General features: G+C 49.2%; 1 protein-coding gene across 1 annotated transcript in view; it reads left to right on the forward strand.

The window, feature by feature from the left end:
* The window catches only part of LOC142557241 (uncharacterized), a 145,559-nt gene that overhangs the window by 69,963 nt on the left and 51,349 nt on the right, over positions 1 to 24,247 (forward strand). The window contains exon 2 of the mRNA XM_075668944.1: positions 3,168 to 3,238. The gene's annotated coding sequence lies outside the window, so the exon portion shown is untranslated. The remainder of the gene's footprint in view (positions 1 to 3,167; positions 3,239 to 24,247) is intronic.

Genomic DNA, 24,247 nt, shown 5'->3' on the forward strand with positions numbered 1-24,247 from the left:
CAGCGGCATCTTGGCGCAGTTTTGATGAGGAGTTACGAATTCCGTTGTTTTCCTCCTTTCCTTCCGTCCGTCCGTACGTCTGTCCCTCCGTACATCTGCCCGTTAATCCGTCCGTTCGTACGTCCGTCTGTACGTCCGTCGGTCTGTCCGTACGTTTGCCTGTCCGTACGTCTGCCTGTCCGTACGTCTGTTTGTTCGTACGCCTGCTTGTTCGTACGCCTGCTTGTTCGTACGTCTGTCTGTCTGTCCGTACGTCTGTCTGTCTGTCCGTACGTCTGTCTGTCTGTCCGTACGTCTGTCTGTCTGTCCGTACGTCTGTCTGTCTGTCCGTACGTCTGTCTGTTCGTACGTATGTCTGTCCGTACGTCTGTCTGTCCGTACGTCTATCTGTCCGTACGTCTGTCTGCTTCTGCATGTTACATGAGGAAAGGGGCAAACTGTCGATTTCTAAACTGTCTTTTGGTAGCCGGCTTCAATGTCAGCCTACGTTCCTGCCGTTAATAAACAAGAAGAGCGAAAGAAAATGCAGCACGTATACTACGGCAGCCGGCGATTGAGCGTGTGTCGTCCCTGCAAATTTTATTCACGTCGATTCTACTTTCAGAGCTAACGAAAGATAACCAAAAACACCGTTGCCATTAAGTTAACAGCGCGGCGGTTACAGCACTGATTGTGAAAAAGGTGCGCGCCTGTAATGGTTACCGTGGTTAGTGCGTATCGATTAGTTTCTTTCGTCCCTATACCGGCGTAGCAGAGCTCTTTGCAAGTGCACTAACGCACAGGAATTGCGGTTTGCGGTTGTCGCATTCCGAGCACGGATTGTCATGAGTCAGGAAAGTATAGTAAGCCGTACAGTTCCTCTCATTTTTATTATTCTATTTTCACTTTTTTATTTCCAGGCAGCGTACGAGAGATCGCATTCCATGCGCTACGTGGAGTTTAAAGTTTGATACAACGTAGTTGATGCTATTGCTTTTCACTGCAGGATTTTTATAAGCTCGCGTTTCTTTTTCATTTTTCTTATCCGAACTAAAGGTTTATTCGCTCGAGCTTTTAACTTTCTTCCTTCCAAACTTCGCGCTATTTGGTTAAGTTCAGTTCTCTTGAAGAACACAGAAAAAGTAATTCCCGCGGACCACTCCCGGGCGGAATTCACTGCACACGGATCGCGCCATCGCTGGGCTGCTGGAATGCCAGTTCGTTCCGTGCGGACACTGGTAGGCACCTCCTGCAATGCCTTTCTGTGAAGTGCAGAGAAAGGTTTTTGTTGCTAGACAAATATCAAGGCAATTGTATGCATGTCGGTCAGTGTAGAAATAACTTGCTGTTGGTTATGCCCGGACATTTGCTCGTAGATAACGTAAAAGGTGAGCGCGAAAAATGAAGGGAAATAAGTGGAGTAAGCCTAAAAAAGTAGGAGCAGCGTGCATGTGTTTGTGAGGGCTCGAGCTTGCGTTTTAGTGAGTGTGTGAGTGCTTGAGCGGGCGTTTCAGTGAGGGAGTGACTGAGGGAGTGAGTGAGTGACTGAGTGACTGACTGAGTGACTGAGTGAGCGAGTGACTGACTGAGTGACTGAGTGAGCGAGTGACTGAGTGAGCGAGTGACTGACTGAGTGAGTGAGCGAGTGACTGACTGACTGAGTGAGTGACTGACTGACTTAGTGAGTGACTGAGTGACTGACTTAGTGAGTGACTGAGTGAGTGACTGACTTAGTGAGTGACTGAGTGAGTGACTGACTTAGTGAGTGACTGAGTGAGTGACTGACTGACTGACTGACTGACTGACTGACTGACTGACTGACTGACTGACTGACTGACTGACTGACTGAGTGAGTGACTGACTAAGGGAGTGAGTGAGTCTGTGTGTTGTGTAAGCGTCCGGCAGCTATGAGATCTGGCCTCCCTTGCAAAACAATATCTTGCTTGTTTATTGAAGGCCCGCGCACCTCAGTGTAAAGTGCATAGGCTGACTATATACTCAGTAGAATACCAGTGGAAGGTTTACGGACGATTACGACGAAGCGTTTCGCTCACAAGAGTCGAAACACGAAAAACATAATTTTAGCTTTCCTTATACGCTTTCAGTGTGTTTAGAGATCATTCTGAGCGCGTGCTAACAAGGCCGTTAATTGCTTCAAATATTTTGGGTTTCCAGTGTGTAGCTACGTGGCGTACAAGTGGCTTATGAAAACGTATTCATAAAGCACGAACACTAATAATCCACCAGTTCAGGTTTCTGCGCGCGTTCATGGGGGCCGCTACGCGAAAGTAACACCGAGCCGGTCACGTGGTTGCGGCTTCGAGAAACAGATGACCTTTAACTAGAGATGAATATGTTAGATGGGCAGTGAGCTTGCCTTCCTTCTGGAAATGATATTAGAGTAAAATGGTCATAGAACTCTGTCGTGTGCGGAAGGTCTCTTCTGTACTTGTGATAACATTCTGGTTGCGAGTAAAGTTCAACATTATTGACCTTTGGATAAAACTTACTGTTATTCTTCACAGAGCTTGTACAAATGTCGTCCATTCGTCTTTGACTTTATATGCAGTAGTAACAATCCGGGGTTCAATGATATAAAATATATCATTATTCGTGTGTAGCATCACTAACTAGCTTTTCTCTCTAACTATGTGCTCTTGAGCTTAGCGCAACTCAAACGTCCCATACTTACCACGTTAACTTCACCGAACTTCCAGCTGGCGTTTTATTGCAAAGAAGCACGAATATTTAACCTTGCAATGACACAAAACTACCGCGCGACTGGTCGCTCGAGGCACTTTGCGTGTATTTGTAGGCTTCTTTCACGTTCGAAAAAAAAGAAAAAAAAGAAAACACTTTTGCGTAACACTTATTGAGCTAGGAAAAGCTCTATCCGGGAGTTTTTTGATATTGCCCTACAACTTTATCGTTGACTCTTTTTATCTAATTATCGCATTTAAGAAGTCGACTAACTAAGACTAACTACGTAATTAGGCGGGATGCAAAAAATAATCCGAGCACCTCCAAGGGACGGCAAACAACGTTGCCTTGTCTGTCCATCTACGTGACATTAGCACATTTAAAAAAAAGTGTGGCTACAGTTACGTGGGACACCCTGTTTAAATATCTATATATATATACTCAACTGCGTTACAAAGCCACTCACGTGCTCTATCGTTACATTGCAGGTGGCGCTCACTTTGCCAGCGGCGGTGCCGGCCATCTTGGTTCACGAGGAAGAGCCCTAGAAACACTTCTGGTAAGCGCGTGCTTCAAAAAATAAATGGGGGGTAAGGGAAGTGTCCCGCCCCCCATGTCTACCGTGAGAAGTTAGCGCCGCTTGCCGTCTGTTCACGCCGCGCCGCGCAGACGATCCAGCCGTAATGGCTGCCGCTGCAGATAGGACCCTTGGGGCGCGTTTAATGGACTGAGCTTGTGAATCCGCTTTAGTAACGAACTATATATATATATATATATATATATATATATATATATATATATATATATATATATATATATACACTAAAGCGTCCCTGTACAACCTCTTGACATACGGCGGCACAGGTACGCACCTTCCAACTCGACATCGTCAATTTGTTATGCACCAATAGCCACTTCGGCACGACTAGGCGGCGCAGTGATCATTCTGCCGTAATGTCACCTGTACTTCATTGGCTCGTTTTCGTTTAATATAGTTTGAACGGGAAATCTTTCGTGACCAATTCCTGTCTGTCGGTCTTTTATTTCTTTTTTTTTTTTTGTGCTGGCTGCTTGCCACTGGCTTTTTTAGGGTCAATATGGTCGCTCATTGTGGGCTGCGTTTTTCGCAAAACACCAATGAAAGCGCCTACAAATACGGTGGCCGAATTCGCTGCATATCAATGAAGAGCTTTCTCTCTCAAAGCTTCGCCTAAACCAATACCCACAGCCCACAAGATCCGCATATTTTTGTTTTGTTATCACTTTTTGGTTTTCTGTATTTTTTAGTCTTTTTCGCGTCAATTCAGACACCTCTACATGGTACTTCTTCTTCAGCTTTCTTTAAACCATTGCTCTCTTTCTCTCTCTCGTTTCGTTTGCACATCTGGCTCTTCAGCGTCGCAACACCACTGAAATATGCTCCGAATGTCCCGCATTTCAGGCCCTGCTGAAACAACTAACGTGTGCAGGAGGGAAGAAGCGCCGCAAGCTCGCTTGTGAACACCACTGCCACGAGAGAGATAGCGTAATCCATGCAAAAAGCCCTCACTGTATTTCCATTAAGTGTTCCCGAAAGCCTTGTTGCAGACAATGGATGTTCGTCTGCAACGACATCTCTATTTTTTTCTTGTTTTTTTTTTGTATAGTCACGCAAAACGTGATGGTGGCGGGCGAACGCGATGAAAGGAACAGTCAAAGTGGAATTTCAATGCATGCTGGCAGTGCCGTGCTGCTTAGTGGCAGCGAATTTGCATGTGAATGCCGGTCTAATTTTCTATGCGCAAAACTTTGCACCGTCCATGCACTCCGCGGCGGGTCCCGATGAGTCGCTTAGAAAACGATGGAACGCTCGGTAACGCTAATGGTGTCGCCGCTTTGGCGGCTGGAAGCGCGGACTTTTTGTTTTCTGTATATATTCTTTTCTTTCTAGAATAGCGGATGCGCTTTCCAAGAAGTTTACTTTGCCTTGAAATCGTCGTCTCTTACAAATCCGCGCGCTGTCGTGTAATGCGAAGTTACGGCTAGTTCAATCCAAATCCAATCTTGGACGATGGCGTCTCCGAGCCGTCGGGGGGGAAACTTCATTTAGTCGCACGGATGACTCGGCATGTGGGCCTACGTTCCAAAATATTCTACGGATTTCTGTTTAACAAATGCAGTCGAACGTCTCCACAACAAAATGACATGCGTAACGAAAGATTTCGTATATGTTGCGGCTGAATGCCTATCTATTATCTGTGTTGCGAACGCCTCTACAGCGAAGAACCACTACAACGAATTTGACCGTACATAGGAAAGGAATATGGGCTTCCCGGAGGGGCTTTTGTTCGTCTGCAAGAAACGCACGTATAGCGGCTGCACCACCACACAGCGGTGGTGCGATAAGGTAGCGCCACCTGTCGACATCACAACGAACACCCTGAGGGAGGGTGCAGACACCGCGGTGTAGCTACGGTGTCAAGGGCATCAACGTCAAGTGACCTGTACCGCTAAGCATTTTGGCGGTTCCAATCGCTTCATTCTAAGGCTGTTTGACTGTATACAAGATTTCCGCATGCGAGGTCGTTGCTTTGCGAATAGCAATAAACGAAAGGTTAGCGAATATTTTCACTGCGAATGGAGGGTTTCGATTAGCCGTCGCCGAAAGTTTGTAGGCCGTGTGTGGTCAGCAGGTGCCGTTGCTGTGCTCTGATGCAAGGCTGCCGCTGTGCCCTAAAGCGTGTACGACAGGCATGCTCGAGTCATGACCAGCAACTGTCAGTTATCCTTGACAAAAAACAAGGGAGAAAAATAAGGAAAACCTAGAATCATTGCATTCTGCCGATGCTCATCTGCGGGGTTGAGAAGCTTGAGGATGACAAAGAAAGTTGACAAGGAGCTGAGGACTGAATCGAATGAACGAAATTCGATATGCGGAACATCATTAATCCGGACGATATCGATATATGGATTGGAGAGCAGACGGGGGCGGTAGCAGATATTCTTGTTCGTATTAAGCGGAATAAACGGATTTGGGCAGGAAATGCAACGCGCGTAGAGCACGAGATTGCCGCGGTAGCCTATCAGAGTAACGCGACGACTGCCAAGTAAAGGAAAACGCGGTGGAGGGCAGCGGAGTCTGACGAGCTCGGGAAATTTGCAGACGCAGAATGGAGCGTGAGATGACGCAATCTGAGGGTGAATGCGAGGTCGCTGGGAGACACCCTGGTCCCAGATACATTTAGGTTAGGTGGTTGACGAGGATGAAGGCTTCGAAAAGTGAACGGCGTTTCACTCTACAGGGCTTTGTTTTTTTGTTTGTTTCAGAGCGGCAGGCAGATCGAGTGCATGCCGCAAGCCGCGAGAGAGGGCCTCACGATCAGACGCGGTGATAAAATCGGGCAATCGCGCAATACGGTGATATAGAGTGGGCGGGTTTGAAATGGGACACACTTGATCCGACAGCTTCAGTGGAGATCTTTCGCTGAGCGCCTGACCTGTAGGGCACGATTGATAGTGGCCCGCACACAGCGCTACGGGTACGCATGTTGGAAACTAATTTTCGACATCCCTCGCAGCCAGTGCTACACGTACAGGTACCGCACTTTCATGTCTATAGCTCGTATCGGGCGTTCATAGGGGGGTATTCTGAACAACAACAACAACAACAACAACAACAACAACAACAACAACAACAACAACAACAACAACAACAACAACAACAATAAAACTTACCTAGTCTGCTTACATCGCATAGTGCGCAGTGTTTTAATTGTTGTATGCTTTTCGTTTTGTACTTATTTCCATTGCCAGAACATCTTGCGCACCTCTCTGCAATGCCACGTCGCGGCATATAAAGGGACGCCGGCACCTCGTTTGTGCTTCATATCACTGCTGCTCTAAACCTTTACGCCCAATAAGCACGGTGCTACTGCTAAAAAAAAAAATAGAACCGTGCAGACTTCACACCGCGTAAAATTTCAACATCTAAGCGTGCACGTAGCCTGCGCACAAGACACCGGAGGACACGGTAGTCTTGCCTTTTCCCTTCCAAGTACACCGCTCGCTCGGTAGTTCTCAGCGCAGACTTTTTTCAAGGCACGAGGCTAGAAATGTCTGGAAGGAAGTCCGTATGAAAAAAATGAAAGGCGTAAGGTTAAGAGATAGATACATGATCGCGTGGACTAGAGAGAGCACATGGGTGCAGCGCAGTGATGTAGCCAGAATGTTTTTGTTTAGGGGGGGGGAGGGGCACTCTTTTGGCCCGGGACGTGAAGGGTTGACGTAGGGGTGAGGGGAGCCTGGGCAAGCCGCACACCACCCAAGAATTTGGGGGCGAGGGGGTACGTTCCCGGTTTGACACCCCGTGGCCCCCGCCAACCCCTCTGGCTACGCCAACTATGCAGCGGATAATATAATCAAGATATACGAGTACGAAATGGACTTAGGCGGAATATTGCGAGACGTAAGGCAGCTTATCAGTTCGTTCTAATTGCAATATCAGTGCCGACGGAAGGGAAGCGCAGTCGATTACGACAGAGAACTAAGCCGTGTGATGAAATCGTGAAATTTTTCCGGTTATGATGGAATCAGCTGGCGCAAGACGTGGTTACTTGGAAAACAACGGGAGAGAGGGTGTTGTCTTGCTGTGGACATAAATATAGGTTGAAGATGGTGGAAGCAGTGGGGTCGTCGCAACTTGTTTCCTTGAGAATTAATGCTGGATATTAATTTGAATCTCAGTAAGAAGAATACTGAAGGACGGAAAAAAAAAGTAAGGCAACAGAATTTATACAATAGTTTTTGCAGTGGTTGCTACTAGTACCACATACAGACCGTCACAATTAATGTAAAAGCGTGGTTAGGGCCACCCCGAGATTACGTATCAGACAACTTCTTTTTTCTTTTGCGAATGCTTTGTTATGTGTGAGTTGGGGGCTGTACATTACTTGTAATGCGGCAGACGCTCTTCCTTACGCATTACAAAAGAAAGAAAGAAATGAAAATGTCGCAATTTCAACCCTCTGTCGTTTCCTTTACATATTGGCTACGTGGCTAAGCGGGCATTAGCAGCAGCAGGAGTTTGAAAGATAATTTCAGCTAATTAGCTGTAAATGTCGTAGTTGACTTGTTTTCTTTATTTGCCGCACCATCGTGGCTTAGGGCATGCGGTGTTGCACTTCTGAGCTCGAGCTCGCTGTTTCGATCCCAACCGCGGAGGCCGCTTTCCGATGGGAGCGGAAGGCAAAAAACACTCGCGCACTTAGGTTTAGGTGCATGTTAAAGAACCCCAGGGGGTCAAAGTTACACCGGAGGCGCCCTCTACGGCATGCATCACAGCCGACGGCGTAGTTTCAGGGCATTAAACAACAACAACAACAGCAGCAGCAGCAGCAGCAGCAGCAGCAACAACAACAACAACAACAACAACAACAACAACAACAACAACAACAACAACAACAACAACAACAATACACTTTTATTTCGCAATTACGTATCCTCTAAAGTCAGGAAGTAAAGCCGAGGAGTTGTGAAGTGATGCCTGCATAGGCGGTACCTTAAGACTGGGCTACTTTCAAGAAATCCTTCCCCAAAGGCTGATGAAGATGCCTCGGCGTTGCAGTTAAGATTGCCCTAAGCTGCTACAGGCACGCTTTTGATTAAGTTGACTGGAACGTACGCCAATTTATTTCGCAGCAAATTTCAAGTGACGAGAATCTATGGAGCGGCAACTGCCTTTAGATATCAACTGTAACTGTAGTTCACTAGTGCCTTGCTTGAATTTCACAGTTCCAACACGTGCCCCAACTTATTAATGAAAACGATAAATCGCAATATTGCGAGTGATCGCGGAAATTAGCGGTGAAAGTTTTCTTGCTGCTAATGCCCGCATAGCTTTTTTTTCTTATGCGTTCCCCGCGTACGGGAAAAATAAATATGATAAGAAAGAACCATCTGGTATTTTGTCTTGAAACACACAGACGTAGTTCACACAGAGGGGAAAGTTTTTTCTCACACATCTGCCGGCCGCACTTTCGGCGAAATGGCGCGCAAGGCACTGTGTTCTTGTAGAATGCGCAGGAGGAATTCGCTGTGCAAAATGCGTAATTTGCATACGCTTTGTGCGCAGAGAAATTCTGCGCCTCCCGCAGATGCGAACAGACGCGCGCTCGAAAAAAAACACCGCAGTGTTGAGGTATACGCGTGCACTTGTGTCAACCCTCGAAACAAATTCAAAGAAATGAAATCTTTTTTTTTAAATTTTATTCCCGAATGCATACTTTATAGACGCTCCATTTGTATTCTATCCGATTATCACACGCTGCACGGTTCGAGTTTGAATGGTGCCGCCTCGAAACGATTCAGTCTTTCCTGAAATTCCCTATTCTGATCGGAATTTGCTGCGATTTTCACTATCACTGCTGTTGCCTGCAGACGCCTTTCTACGCACATAAGCGATTACGAAAACTGACAAACAAACTACGATTACCGTCTTGTTCTTAAATCTTTTTCTTCTGTTGCTGTTGCCGGCTTTCAGGTCGGCAAATCTAATTTTCACGCGTCGTGTCAGCGTTGCATATATTCTCGTTGCCTATACGCTACCCTACAAGGCCGCGCGCAGTGCTGTTGTTTATTCGAACATAATAGAGAGTTTTAGATAAAGGCACGCAAGGCCGCTCCCACGCGTTTGGTGGACGCAAACTACATTCGTGGGCCCTCCGCGCTCTTTTGCACTCGCTTCGGGATATTTCGTACGCCGGGCGGCTATAGCTTCTGCCAACGCTGAGGAGCAGCTTGCGTCCCCCTTATCTAAAGCTCTCTAACGGCTTGAAATCGGCCTTCGTACTGTGCACGAACTTCTAGCACCGAAACGGCGATGTCTTCGGTGTGGCAGAAGTGGGCCTCCTCCGCACACGGCCGGTTGTGTTCGAGTCCAAATTCTAAGGTTTCACCGGATGCGCACACGCTAAATCATGGCGTCGGTTGCCAGAGTGCAAGATGGAAGCTGGGTACGTCGAGAACGTGTTTAAAAAGACGCTTGAAACGGAGAAAAAGGCTGGGAACGGGAGAAACGGCACCGTTCATGTGTCGCCGTTTGTTCGCGACGACTGCGCCTTTTCACTCGGTTTATTTACATCAGATAAGAAAATAAGATAATAAAGCACCTCTACATACTTGTGTGAAGTAACCGTCTTATCGTGTTAAATACGATAACTATTCCACGCCCCACTCACTCTACATTGAGAGAAAGATGTAACGTCGTGTTTTAGGTTGCCATGGTGACGCTACAGGCTGGATGTTATTTTATGCAATCTTGTGGTATTCGAAAAGCACGTCACGGTTGCTTTTGGGAACCTGTGACGACACAGAGGTTTATAGAAATTTACTATGAATATTTTTGAAAGCCGACGTCAACAATATGACCAGACAGCTTTCACACACGCTTTACATCCGCTACTTTACATCCGGGCTGAATATTTCAAGAAATCGCGTCCGAGTTAATTTCGAAAAGAACTGAAACCCAGGGGCCATAGAATGCGCGGGGCTTCTCCGGAAAATATATGCTTATAGCGGATTATCAACAGAAATCAAATAGGGGTTCGAGGCAGAGGGAGAGAGAAGGTAATTTATTTTGCACCAATGCAGCAAACAGGGCTGCTGTTGCTGCAGGGAATCCACTCATTCTCGCATGTCATGCTCGTTGCGGAAACGACCTCAGCAAGGTTGTTCGTGATCGCAAACTCCTTAGCATGTTCACCTAACTGTACGGTTGTAATCTGCTAATAATTCACGGCTAAGTGCCTCGAACCAGCCATGACAGAAAAAAGAAAGAAAGGATAACGTTATTTTTCTTTTTCTATTTTATCGCAGTGCACATTCCTTTTTATCGCGTATCTCGCATTTCGCTAATGGAAGTCGGAAGTCTATTAGTGAAGTTGCGGGAACACGTGACTTTCGTACTCGTTCAAAGATCTCGATAAGCTTAACTAGCGGTCAACTGAAGCCTAACGTAACTTTTTTACGAGCAGCGGGGGATTACGAGGCTGTCTCTCCATGGCGCATTCCGTTTGCGGTTGCAACGGCCAACCTATTATCATACCTAATTTGCCGGCGGGTGCAGTAAGCCGATTGCCAGACAGAATGTTCCGCGTGTTTTTTGTTTTTTTTGTTTTTTGTTTTCTAGTTTCGTCTCAGCGCATCCGTGTTGGCATACATTCCGTACTTCTGTATTCTAGCACGCTGCTATCGTTTCTCGAACCTCTACGAGTTCGTCTGATGAACTGCGTGCAGTGGTAGCGAAAGGTACCGGTCACGTCAGCCAATCAGAACGGAGGACCAGGAGCAAGCGTTTATACCAGGGTACACCGTAAAACAATTTACACCCCTAACAGCGAATAAGGTTGCAATTTGTGTCTATAACACCCACCTTTACACCCAACAACAGTGTAAGGGTTGTGGGCTATATATCGATTTACACCCTCATTTACTTTTAAGGGTGTGACTCATTTTACCGTGTACGCCGCTAAAATCACTTCGCTCGACGCCGGTTGAACGGAAGCTTCAAGGACGGATCGTTGGTGTACAGTGGGAGAGCGCAGCGCTGCCTTCACTGTAACGGGCAGCGGGCTTTTGTTAGTGGTTGGCTATATATATATATATATATATATATATATATATATATATATATATATATATATATATGCATGCAAAACCGCAATACCGAAGTCCTTTGTATACCGGACTGTTTTGCGGGATCACGTATTGCGGTTCCGGAATTTCTGAGCCTCTTCCTTCTTCCGCTCTTTCTTCGATTAGTAGTGCGGTTCACTTTATCGAAATGCATATATGTATGACCGCTCGGGAGCTGGGGAGCTTCGGCTGGCGCGTGTAGGCTTGTTCGCGGCCATTCCCGCCCGATCGTGGAGCGCGGCATTGCTCATTCAGCTTTAATCTGACAAGCGTTCGCTAACGGTATCCGCTGTTTCCACGCAGAACGTGCGCTTTGTTACGTTATGAAGACGTGGCCACCGCAGCACTTCGCTTGTCTGACTTTCGCGTTATTTAACCCACATGCGACAGCTAGGTATTAACAATGAAAAAAGAATAGGTAGACTTCGGTGATTGCACCGGCTCCGAACTCGTAGGTGATGCGGCGACGATCGGCGACGATGGCTACGAGATGACGCCGGAGTAGCGCGCGTGGTCTGCGAGGTCCGTCTGCGACGGCTGCTGTGAATCGCGCCTACGGGTCGCCCACGCGCTGCCTCTCGCTATCTCCAGATAAGCGAGGCAGTTGCACCGTACTTGGCTCCGTTTGCAGCGTTCCGCACGAAATAGATTGTAAGTCTATTCTTCCTAGTCACGGGCGCCATGTTTCGAACACCGCCTCTTGAAAGCGACAGTAGCCGGCTCTCACAGCGGGACAGCGCTGCCTTGTCAACGACGATTTCGCTGAGGTGGACGCGTCGTCCTCGACCGTGCTACGACATTGGCTGACGTGGCCTAACGTTGACTTCATTCTTTGTAGGGCTCCCTATAGGTGATGTCGAAATCCAATTCACAGCGACCGCTTTCTCTCAGTAACAGAAACATATCTGAAAGGCTATATGCTTTTGTGGGCTGAATGCTCCAGAAGTTATTGCAGGAACCGCAAGCACGCCATTGCAGTATGGACATTACGTATTGCCTACCAAGAGAGAGTTCGAGTGACGGTGGTGGGAAAAGCACTCTTTTACATCGAAAAGCTTTATCTGCCTCTCGCCCGTTTCCGTGGTTGGTGGCGAGTTTTTGGAATCATCGCTGATACGAATGTGTTCCCGTGCAATCAAATTGCAGGGTGCGCTCATCGCCGAATGCCAACTAGCTCTTCGAGACGCGCATGCGCTCCTGTACTCCTGACGCCCACTTCACTGTCGCTGCTCGAGGTTGCGGAGGGTTCCGCGGAGGAAAAGACGGCGGCTCGCACTCGCCTCGCGCCCCCTTGCGCGGCTAAAGTAGCTCGACCTCCTTCGTCGAGACTTCGCCCGGTGCGTACTGGACCCTCACAAGATTATAGCAGCTGGTGACCTTCGACCTCCGTCTCTGATGTTCCTGCAACGAGGCCTCTTGCACGAGGACAGGCTGTCACACACCCCGGACGGCAGGCTCTATTGTCCCGGATAGAGAGCCGACCCACCTCCATCATGGGCAGCCCGCATTCGCTGCACAATGCGCCGGGCTGTACAGTTCGCTACATCCCACCAGTTCCACCGCACGAGAAGCCCTCACGGTCTCCACAACCATCGAGGGACACTCCAAGCACAGTACTCCCACTTGCACCCTGTTTGGAGCGGCAAACTCTAAAACTAAAAAATAAAAGCTGGCTGGCAGAGTGCTGCTCTTCGTGGACAAGTCAGTCCTACCAGCCACCGGCTTGGCCACGGCAGCCTGCGTGGCCCCTGCATTGACGAATGAAGCCGCATCCCAGCTACCCTTCGCAGATAGCTCCAATGCCGCTGACAGCCGGCCTGCACGTCGCGGCGGACCGCCCGGTCAAATGCCCGGCCACCCAATCGGCTGCAGTGATACGCGACTCGTACAGCGCGTTGCTAGCACTGAAGCAATTAGAAAAGACCGGTTTCAGAGTAGATCTCGTGTCAAGCAGACAGCGGTTCGTCCAGGAGGACGGGTGGACACCGCTGCGTTGGCTACTGTCCCACGTCAGTATCCCAGACAATGAGCAGGCAGACAGCCGCGCAGTGCCAGACATTTCCAAGCACACACTTCGACGGCTGCTTGCTTAGCAGTGATCCCGACCCCTGAGTGGCTGGGATCGAATCCCACCCAATTTTGCCGAACTGCGGCCTCACCAGAAGGGAAAGTTCGCTCCTCCCCAGGTTGAGGATAGACTGAGTGCGGCATAGCGGAAACCTTGGAGCGCCTGCTGTGCCACTGAGCCCGCACTAGACACCCACCGAACCACATATGACCCCCACCCTTCGTCGCCAGGGTCTCCGCGCTACTTCGATCCTTCCCCACCCTTCGCCGATGTCAGATTTACCGAGCAGTCATCAGCATTCACAGGCTCCAGGCGCCGCCCGCCTCCACCCGTCCTGGACACGGGATGCTGCCACACCTTACTTACTCCACTCTGTGCACTTTACACTTCCACATCCCGCATTCTCCACAGCCGCTGAGCCGTGCTGCCTTCTTGGGCTGCAGAATATAGCACATTTTCTCCTCACGACAACCTCCGCGCACATCGGGCGTTGTCGGCCGAAAATGAGTGCGCAGGAAGTAATGCGCGAGAACTCGTGTGAGAAATTCATCACATTGCGCTAGAAGTAGTAGGAAGCGCAATGCTAGTAGCTGACAGCGGACATACACAAAAGGTAAATCAAGAGACACGCAACTGTGTGTCCCCTTACTGAAGGAGGAGGGACGAAAAAAAGGAAGTGGAGGTAGGGAGTTCAACCAGCCGCACGTCCGGTTTGCTACCCCACAGGGGGAAGGACTTTAAGGGATGAAAAGAAAGGAAGTAGAGACCAGAAAAATGAACAAGAAGCGGCTGTAGCGATCTTGCGGCGAGTAAATTACGACAGACATACCAGGTACGGCCACAAAATGTCGTCTGCGTTATGTAGCGCCGCTCAAGAAGCGAGCAGTCGAAGTACAGCGCATCTTGAATTTTGTGTTTTTGCCTTACTTCTCCTAGGCACGTCAATCGCGTGGAAACAGAAATGCCATTAATAGTAACATCATAAGGAAACATGTATTTCATCGGATAGGTGTCACCGGGCCGTCTCTAGGCCAGGAGGTATGTGAAGGAAAGGCTAATTTTTTGCCATGTCACACTTTGCTAGCGAAACGCTGCATTTTATCAAACAGAGCCGCGGAAGTTACTCTAATCTATTTTGTCAATTTCTGACAAATGATTATTCAATATGAGGAAAACATGATCCATGAAACCGCCTTTAGGAACTATTCTGCCAGCAACAGCAGCTTCTTTATTCAATATATCTCAAGCGCAGTAGCAAAATAGCGACAAGACAATTTTATCAGTCATATTTTACAATAACGCGCTCGTGAGAGTACAGCTAGCAGTATAGCTGTACAGTGAATGCGAGGAAACGCTCAGCAGAGTCAGTTGTCCTTTTCGCGATCACGCCGCCAGGCGGCACCGCACATTGCAGGCGTGCTCAGAACACTCCGTCGGCAACGAACAGCACGCGCTTCGACCTAGTATGCGCGTACGCAAGTTCGATTGTGAGATGCCAACCAAGAAGGTTCTAAAGCTTTCATTCAAAACATATTTATTGTGCACATCATCTTCGCAATTTGCTCTCCTGTTCAACACTCGGTTTTGTCGCACGTTGCACGTGTTTGCATCGACGAGCGCGCCATGCTGTAGGGGTTGTTGAAAGCGTTTCCGTGGAACTTTGTTATCGAGACGCTCGGGGCGCATTCAGGCCGTGTGCCCGTTGTCGCGCCCTTCCGCTGACGGCGCGTGCGCAGTTCGCCCGCCGTCTGCTCCAGAGGGTCTCCATGCATAGAATCGGCGTGCATTTGGTTCGAATTTTAAAACAGCGACATGAAGCGGGCGCTCCCATCAAACGCTACATACGCTCAGTCGCCACGGCGGCTGGCGCAGCAAACGCAGCGCTCTCCCTGCCGTTGCTCGATTGAGCTCCGCGCGCATGCGCACCAGAAGCTCGCTATAGCGTACACGCCTGCTTAACTGCGTATCCTGTGGACTGAGCAGTGAACGTCGAAGCAACTTTAGGCCTACAGTTTCCCGTCGGTCTCGTCTCGTGCGCACTCTATAGGTGCAACGCCCGCAACGCCACTGGCGCCGCTCCTCACCACGACATCGTTATGAGGCGCCTGGCGAGGCGATGTTTCTTCTGCCCAGCAGGAGCTGCTTCGCGTTCCGCCTTGTGCCCAGATGTTCGTACCGTACATATTTAATATAACGTCCGAGGAGTTTATGTGCAAACCTAACCCTTGCTGTGGCTATTAATGCTGCGCGCCCGTCAGGGCAATTCCATTATTAATAATATTATTTATTCTGAAAGCATCTGTACACTTCACAGGAAAGAGGAACGTGAGGAGCAGGCTGACAATTGCGACCGGAAAGGGCACAACGCCTGCATACTCTAAGCCGAATTGACTCTATAGAGTTGTTTCCTCGTCCTCTTCAGAAAGGAGACACAAACATAGAACTGGAAGATAGGGCGAAGAGGAGGAAAGAGAAAAGAAAGAGAGTGATGACAAATCTCGAGGAATAAAACAGAACACACACTCACGCAGCACATGTCACGCGCAGTAGGGCCGGTAACTGCAGGTCAGCCTACTAAGTAATGCTAAGGTGGGGCGAAACTACCAATTTCTTTGTTCCCTCACGCTCGTGGCGAGGCTAAATCGGAGGACGAGGCAGCGGCCTAACGACGACGTCATCGTCAAGTCGGAGGCTCCTCATCCCTCAGCCCCGTCTTCTCATCACCTTGGCTTCATCTCATCTCCTCAGCTTCTCCTCGCCCCTTTGACGTCATTCTCCAGACGCGTCGCCGCAGCTGCCACCATAGTCGGCGTTACGGAAAGCGTGGACTCGGCAAACCCATCGTTTTGCCCATCGAGCTGCAAAAGTATGCTCAACTAATCCATTTTTTTGCCTTTGCTACTGCACTCTTTGTCATTTCGGTTATTGCGTATGCGCCTCACTTTCATATACGACGATGACGATGCTCTGCTCTTCATAGTTTCGCTCACTGAGCCTAACAGGTACGTTCATTTAATGTTCTTTTCTTTTTGCCAACAATGTCAAGTATGACAGCAAACTCAGTTCCAAGCTTTGAGCGGCTGCCGCGATGAATGGCAAAACGAACAAGCATGGGACGTTTTCGGGAAATCCTTAAAGCGTGTCAGGCGGCTCCGCCGAAGACGTCGACTTGGGTCTCGGTTTGCAATAAGTGCTGCCCTGACCAAGCAATACGCTTGTCAGTTTGGGTAGCGCGCCGTCCGTGTCTGAGACAAGTGCATCCCGCCGACGGGAAATGGGCATGCGGAGACGGCAGGCAAGGCCGAGGACTTTAGGTCTGACCAGGAACAAAATACCGAGAGCCACACGAACAGGGAGGACAGCACAGAACGAGACAGCCGGGAAGATCGCAATCGCGATGCGCGGACGCGTAAATATTGATTCCCCTTGGTGAGACGTCCACGCAAGTCAACCCCCCCTCCCCTTGCTGCAGACCCCCACCACACCACCTCCCTTCCACCCCTCTACGGGTGCCCTGGTCCCTACCGGAATCTTCTACAGCGGACGGTCGTCATGGTTACGCGGATGGCACTGATGAAAAGCTGGGTAAATAAGCGAGAACGTGCGACGCAGAGGACAAACATAAGAGACGCGCGCAACGAACGGAACAGAAACATCGAAAACAAAGGACTCGATAAAGTTCCCAGCATTTCCCCCCATTTTCGCCGTGCCGTCGAGGATAGCGAGGAGACGGGAAGCGCGAATCCTGCCGCATCGAGTTTATATCTCTGGGGGACGACGTCGCGGCTGCGCGCGTTATTCGATGCGACACACCCGAGCACGCGAGAGAAATGAGGAAAGGTGATAAATTTAATTAAAAGTTTGCCTCTAGTTCCAAGACATATTTTTCTTTCTCTTGGGGGGCGGGGCGGGGGGGGGATGCGGCATTTTCATTGCGTGCACGCTGTATCGCCGAGCACCTGCCCATCAAGAGCTTGGAGCAGGCAACTCTGGGTTTGTGGAGGCGATCCGGTAGTTCATAGGTAGCCCCCATGCAAACAGCGCCCGCATGTAGGCTCCGTATTAATTCACGCTCCCTAGTAATCTGCGTTCTAATGTGATGCACATGTAGGGTCCCTCCCCAGGGTCCCTTCCCCGGGTTTTCTTCCCGAGTCCTGCTTTACGCAGGGGCATAGCAATACAAAAAAAAAAAAGAAGGAAATGTGTCTGATGTTATGATCGGAACCAAAGTTCCCGGCAGAGCGCAGCAGCCCAATGTTCTGCCCAATGAGGCCGCAAACGCATGCATGCCACGATAGAATTACAGCCTCACCAGTCCTCTCATCGTACGCGGTAGCGATTTTACATGCTTCCCACGTAGTCGCGTACGCTTGCATTGCATGGCAAGAATTTAATTTAAACGACTATTAAAACCTTGTATCGCTTTATCTGTGGCGTCCAAACTTTTTTCAAACATAGCAGAGATTTGATCCCGTGACCTCGCGCTTAGCAGCGCAACACCATATCGCCGTTCGGCCACCGCGGCGGGCGCCAAGGAAACGGTCATGAGTTACCAATGGACCAATTAATTGCTAATGGTAGATGTAACATCGCTGTTCGCAGATGGAGTTTTTCATGAAATGTGCTGGAAGTTCTTTAAAAGTAAGCAACATGAGGGAGTTACGCAGTTTTGTCTTCACGGCTTGATTACCACAAATTCATACATTTGACTACGGCTAGAAGTAGTAATTAGGCGAGTAATCATGCAAGTTAATTAGGTTGATTAATTTGTAAAATCGAAGAGCTGTGCAAGCGATCCCAGTGATAGGCTTGAAGCGCGCCATCCGATAACCTTATAGCGTTTTTCATAAATGTAAAGAAGTTGACGCTGCTGATTTCTTACGGCTTAGTGAATACCGGCTAATTTCTCACAGAAGACCGAAGCTGAACATCCCAAGAGCGCAACTTTAACGTCCATAGTAGAAGCCCATCAGTGACGTGACTGTGTGGGCTCAACAACTGGTGAGCGTGTAGCGAGCGAGAGAGAGAGAGAGAGAGAGAGAGAGAGAGATAGAGAGAGAGAGAGAGAGAGAAGACAGGAAAGGCAGGGAGCTTAACAAGACGCACGTCAGGTTGCTACCCTGCTCGGGGGGGAGGGGGATTGGGAATGAGGAAGAACGCGAAGCGAGCGTCAGTATGAAGTCGCCTTTTTTGCCCGCGTGAACAAAACGCAGTGATGTTTTATCAGATTTATACTTTCAAATAACTGTACATGCGTCATCACGCCATCAAACGACGCTTCAATGGATTCCTGGACATGCCGGCATACCGGTAAACTCTGAGGCTGACAAAATGGCTACGGTCGCGCTATAGCCCAATACACGAGGGCTGAACAAAAACACTTAAGCAAGTCTAAAACGCAAGTTCAGAAAAAAATTGAATTATGGGGTTTTACGTCCCAAAACCATGATCTGATGCACGCCGCAGTGGGGGACTCCGGAATAATTCGAACCCCCTGTGGTACTTTAACGTGCACCTAAATCTAAGTAAACGAGTGCTTTTCGCATTTCGCACCCACTGAAATGCGGTCGCCGTGGCCGGGATTCGATCCCGCGACCTCGTGCTTAGCAGCCCAACACCATAGCCACTAAGCAGCCACGGTGGGCATAGCACAAGTTCATCGATTAGACGCCAATTATGCGGGCAATCTTCTGTATAAAGTTGGCCGCCGTGTACAGCTTCCGATCTCTGCTGATGCTAGCCGTAACATAGACTCTCTCAATCACCGTATCAGGCTGCAGGCGGTGTATGCAGGTAGCGTATTTGTGTCATCACGTGTCGTTCGGCTATGCCTTGCTGCAAGTGCATCCATTCATGAGGGACGAAGAGAAACGTTCTATTAAGCCGTCGTACGTTTGATCAGCAAATACGTGCTACGAAGGTAACGTTGATGACCCGTGATAATCGTCCTTGCAGCATGGAAAAAGTTGGCTGGGCATGTGGTAAGGCCTCATTGCAGCAATCAGCTCCGAAAGCTTTAGTAGCCTTCTTTACTAAATATTACATGGTGTCTACGTATGAGCACTTTGTTATGTTCTTGCGCGTTATATATTGTTACGTCGCAGCATCGTGCGTGTGTTATAGATTGAGTTGTGTGCTTCTTCTTATACATATATTTACTGTCGTTGCTTAAGCATGTTTACAATATGCGTCTTATTTAGCAGGTCTATCGGGACAATGCGCCTAGACTTTAACCCCCATTAAACCCAACGCGCCATTCATAATGCACCATAACTTCAATACCTCAAAATGCTAATTTGGGCACTGAAAAAGAAAAGTGAAGCTAAGCTTAGGGTATAGTTTTTCTCATGCTGGAGTAAAGCTTTGGATGCGTACAGTTCTATAAAGCATTCACTAATTATTTAACATTCAGATTACGCTTTAATGCGAGTGTCATTCAATATTTCCTGTAGAAATATACTCTCCATGGCCAGAAGATGAACAAATTGTTTCATATGTTATTTGACGTAGAGCGACCTTAAAGGGATACGGACACAAAAATTGGTGGGTGGTTTTCTGCGTCAGAACAAAAGTTGAACTGTTAAAAATGACGAATGCAACAAGCTGCTTAGAAAAAAAGAACGAGAAACACCTTTCTTTTGCGATTTTCTGTTGCGCCTTGCCTCCAAGCGGCCGCCGGGAGCAGCTCAAACTTCACGTCATGACACCCCGGCGTGCCCGCGCGCGCGCGGCCAAGGTCAGCCACAGCCGGCGCAGTCTTTCCGGAGTGTTGGTCCCTTGCAGCGTTTGTTTATCGCCGTCGGCTATGTTCGCACGTGGTCTGTCTGAAACATTATCCCCGTCAGCGCTCCATGCAGGTGGTGCATCTTACACGCGTGTTCGCACGGTCGTCGATCGGTATTGAAGCATTCTTCGTAGCGGAAGAAAATGCCCAGACATTACTGCGTCCACGGCTGTTATAACAGCATTATCGGTCGTGACACGCCGTCGCGCACGTCTTCCAGAGACAAGGTGCGTGAACTTTGCACACGTGCCTGTCAGCCACCACACCCAGCATGGAGACTTCTAAAAAATGGCTTCACTTGCGCGGACCACTTCGTCAACGATGCTTATGCGACCGGGCCAGCCCGGCTGTGCTCAAAAGCCTTGGCATGCCGCTCAAAAGGCTCCTGTTGAGGCAATGCAACCCAAAGAGCGGGTGCTTAGCGACGCATTCGTAACTGTTAGCTGTGTTCGCCAACTTTTGTTGTTCTTGCAACAGACCCTCTCTCTTTCTGTATGCATGTAGCCGCAGCGGTGACCGCAGGAGTGCCTGTTGAAAGAAGGGAAATTACCCTTTCATTGGCTGTGCAAGAACAGATATTCTCGGCTTGTGACAGAATTTGTTTACCCCGCGGATGCATGTGTTTATCACAAAACAAAATAGTCATGTTGTGTGCACTCTCGCTGCGTCTAATATTGAACGACAGCATACGAGCGCTCTTTTAATTGATCAAATATACAAAAGACAGCCAGTGAATGAACGCCAGACAACAGCATACATGTGTAGTAATCTAAAATGCGCAGCACATTTATCTACATTGCCGTTTCACACGTTGCTTTTCAACCTCAAGCAAAAAATTACGGATTTTCATAGGTCTCTGCATAATCATGCGTCGGGTTTCATGACTTGGTTGTTCGCGCAGCATTTCCCTATTAAATGTCACAGCTAAAGGCTTTCCTTTGTCTATGGCCACAGAATCTATGTAGCTAAGTGATCTGGTCGACGGGTCCTTAGCGCAGCCGCCCATCTCAACGAGTTCAACCAGTAAATGGCTTCTAATGGCGTGAATGTGAAAGTAGCCGTAAACACAGGGCTATGAAACGGTTGGAAAATTCTACACATGCCGTGCCTCGTCGCGTAAAAACGAAGTGTGCAGCGATCGAAAGCCGACAGCGTAGGTAAGCACAAAGCGACGAGCTACGCTACCTACGATTCAGCCGTAATAGCTGCCTTTCTGCCTCAACGCGGGTCACGAAACTAGGCATTTTGCATCCTACGTAACATAATTTTAGGAACTGATGCTGCTGCACTTCAAGTTTACTAGAAAAAGAAATTAACATTTTGCTGGCCCGGACTGCCTGACCGGCACGTTCAAGGCCGCCTGCTCTTCTTTGCCGCTTGACGCGGAAGGCTCGTAACCGTAAGCGATTATATTTCTTGCTAAGTTGGAACGGTCCTCATCTACAGACGTGTACTCATCGCTGGTAGAGGCACCAGAACCCGAATCCATGCTCGCGATTGCGGGGGCGGCGCACCTCGAATGACCGTGGCCGGCCGGCTGGCTATCCGACGGGGGTGTCGTGACGTCACGCCTTCCAACTCGCTTGGGCCGGGCGGCGTTGCGCGCGCTCACAAAAACGCCGAAAATAAAGCCATCCGCTGAAAAATGAGCGAAGTGACTACTTGTTTTCGGTGTACTCGCACACTGAGGACTCATTTTCTGTATTATCGTAAAATGTTCAGATTTTGTGTCCGTATCCCTTTAAATACCTTTATAGGGTCACGGGAGGTTATCAATTATTCTCCGATAGTTTCTGGGCAATTTTTCAAAGAGTCTTATTTCTTAGGGGGAGGGGGAGGCGGGGAAGCGCAAAATAATGTTTCGAAAGACTACTCCCGCTACTCGAACTGATTTAGCGCCTCTCTTTATATTGTTCCCCTCACAGAAGGTTTTGGAGGGCAGGGCAATCGCCGCGTAGTAGGACTGACCTTCGGAATCCCGGAGGTGTTCGAGGCGTGCTTGCGTGGGTGCGCGCACGGCTTTCGTTCCTTGTTTACCGCGGGTAGTTAGGGGAGCGAACCACGGCCTCGTAAGTATAGCACACGCTGTACCGCTCGACTATACGATAAGCACGCTCCGAAGGGGCCGCGGTACATGAGCTGCATGCGAATGTGGGCGGCGCGGGACGCACGTGATGGCGGCGCGGGCTAGAAGGCCGAGAAGAGAGGAAACGCGTGGCTCGATGGAGGGGGGGGGGGGGGGGAGGGCTCGTATAGTATAGTATAGTGTAGTCAGCGCCAGTTAGCGCAACGCGAAGCCGGCAGGGCGGCTACCGATTTTCAAGAGCCGTGCTCTTCTCCGTCTCTGGAGGCTCGAGTCTATCTCTCTCTGCCCCGGCACACGCCGCGTCGATAGAGACGTGCTCGCGGCAATCGGCTGCAGCATAAATGTATAATCCGCCCCGAAGTGAGCACGCGTTGTTGGTGTGCGTGTGCGCTCGTGTAGAGGAATAAAAAAAGGAGTGCGTGCTTACTTTGTCCGCGCGTTCGATCTTTAGGTGATCGCATTCCTTGTTAACCAAACGACGAACTGGAAGTTGGTGCGTGGATTCACGACGGTGAAAAAAAAATATTAATAAAGAAACACGCAATGCCATTGAAACAGAAACGGTGGGGAGCGTAATGCTCACTAATGAATGCTCAATAATGCTCACTACTCTTCACTGTAGAAACGCAGATTTTCACTAACGTTTCTTTCGTGAGTCAAATTTACATTAACGTCATCAGAAACGTACAATTCTACCACTGTTACCGACTGTTACATGTAGAGTAACGTTTTGTTATTAAAAGAGTGCGTTTGTAATAGAACCTTCTGGGTTACGGTAAGCGCGCAGCCTTCTTTAGCCTCCTAAATTTTCTTCGCGCTTTCATATTCATGCATTCTTACGGTTTGTTTATGTGCCCTCCCAGTATAGTCATATCACGACACGGTACATGCTCAATATATTATACACGGGAACACATGGGTTCCTAAATGGGCTCCCCATGTGTCGACACTGGATTATTGTTCGCGGGGCAAGTGTCTTTTTCGGTATAGGGTATCCAAGCGCATTGGTTAATAGGCGAGCACCCCAGCTCGGTGGAACAAAAAAGTTTTCAATCAATCAATCAATCAATCGAAGCGCGTTTCGCCATCACGCGGCGTCGACAACTGTATGGCCCCGCTGACGGCCAATGTTCGCACTCGACTGTCGCACCGCGAAACTTCTCTCTCCGCTTCCACTCGATATACGGCGATTGTCTTGAGCGAGGCAGGTGATCCGCATCGTCGAAACGCTTCTCTCGTCACCATCGTGCGGTTCCCAAGGAGGCCATCAAACGGGCCACACGCTTCACGCAGCCGGACCCGCCATTCGCAAGGAGACCGTCGCGTATCGTCGCCACGTGTATTACAGGTGGACGACCACGGGTGACTCGTTCATCTCCATGGTGATGTGCCCCCCCCCCCCCCCTCCCATGGAGAACTCTCGGTCGAGGGCCGAGAGTTAAATGATTCAGGGGCGGTAAAAGGGGAGACCCCGCCGGTGCGAGGCGACAACGACCTGTTGTTGCACGCGGCTCGATGTTAGCTTAACAGCTCGCCTTGCGCCACGACGACGGGCGAAGGACGGTTCGGCGGAGCCAATGCAGCTTCGTAAATGTTTACTTAAGCGTCGCGTTTCTTCGAGCACCTGGCGTGCTGCGCGCCGCGGCTCGGGACACCGTGGGCTAAAAGCGCTCGCTACAAGTGAAAAAAGAAAAGAAAGGAAGGTTCTCACCTATGCTGTACGAAGCACCCCAGACAAACTGTGAACCACGCCACTTGCTGGAAGGATCTTAAGATTGTCTATGCGTACGAGGCGTATATATATTGGCGTTTACGGAACGCCGAAGACGTAGACGTGAAGAGTAGCATTGGTGGCGCCACCTATCGAACCATTGAGTCCAATCAGTGTGCAAATATGATGTTTCGACTGCGAAATGATCGCGACGATGTGCTTTGACAGATTCAGTTGCGGCTCCAAAAA

Source organism: Dermacentor variabilis, chromosome 9, assembly GCF_050947875.1.
Source record: "Dermacentor variabilis isolate Ectoservices chromosome 9, ASM5094787v1, whole genome shotgun sequence".
Taxonomy (NCBI): Eukaryota; Metazoa; Arthropoda; class Arachnida; order Ixodida; family Ixodidae; genus Dermacentor; species Dermacentor variabilis.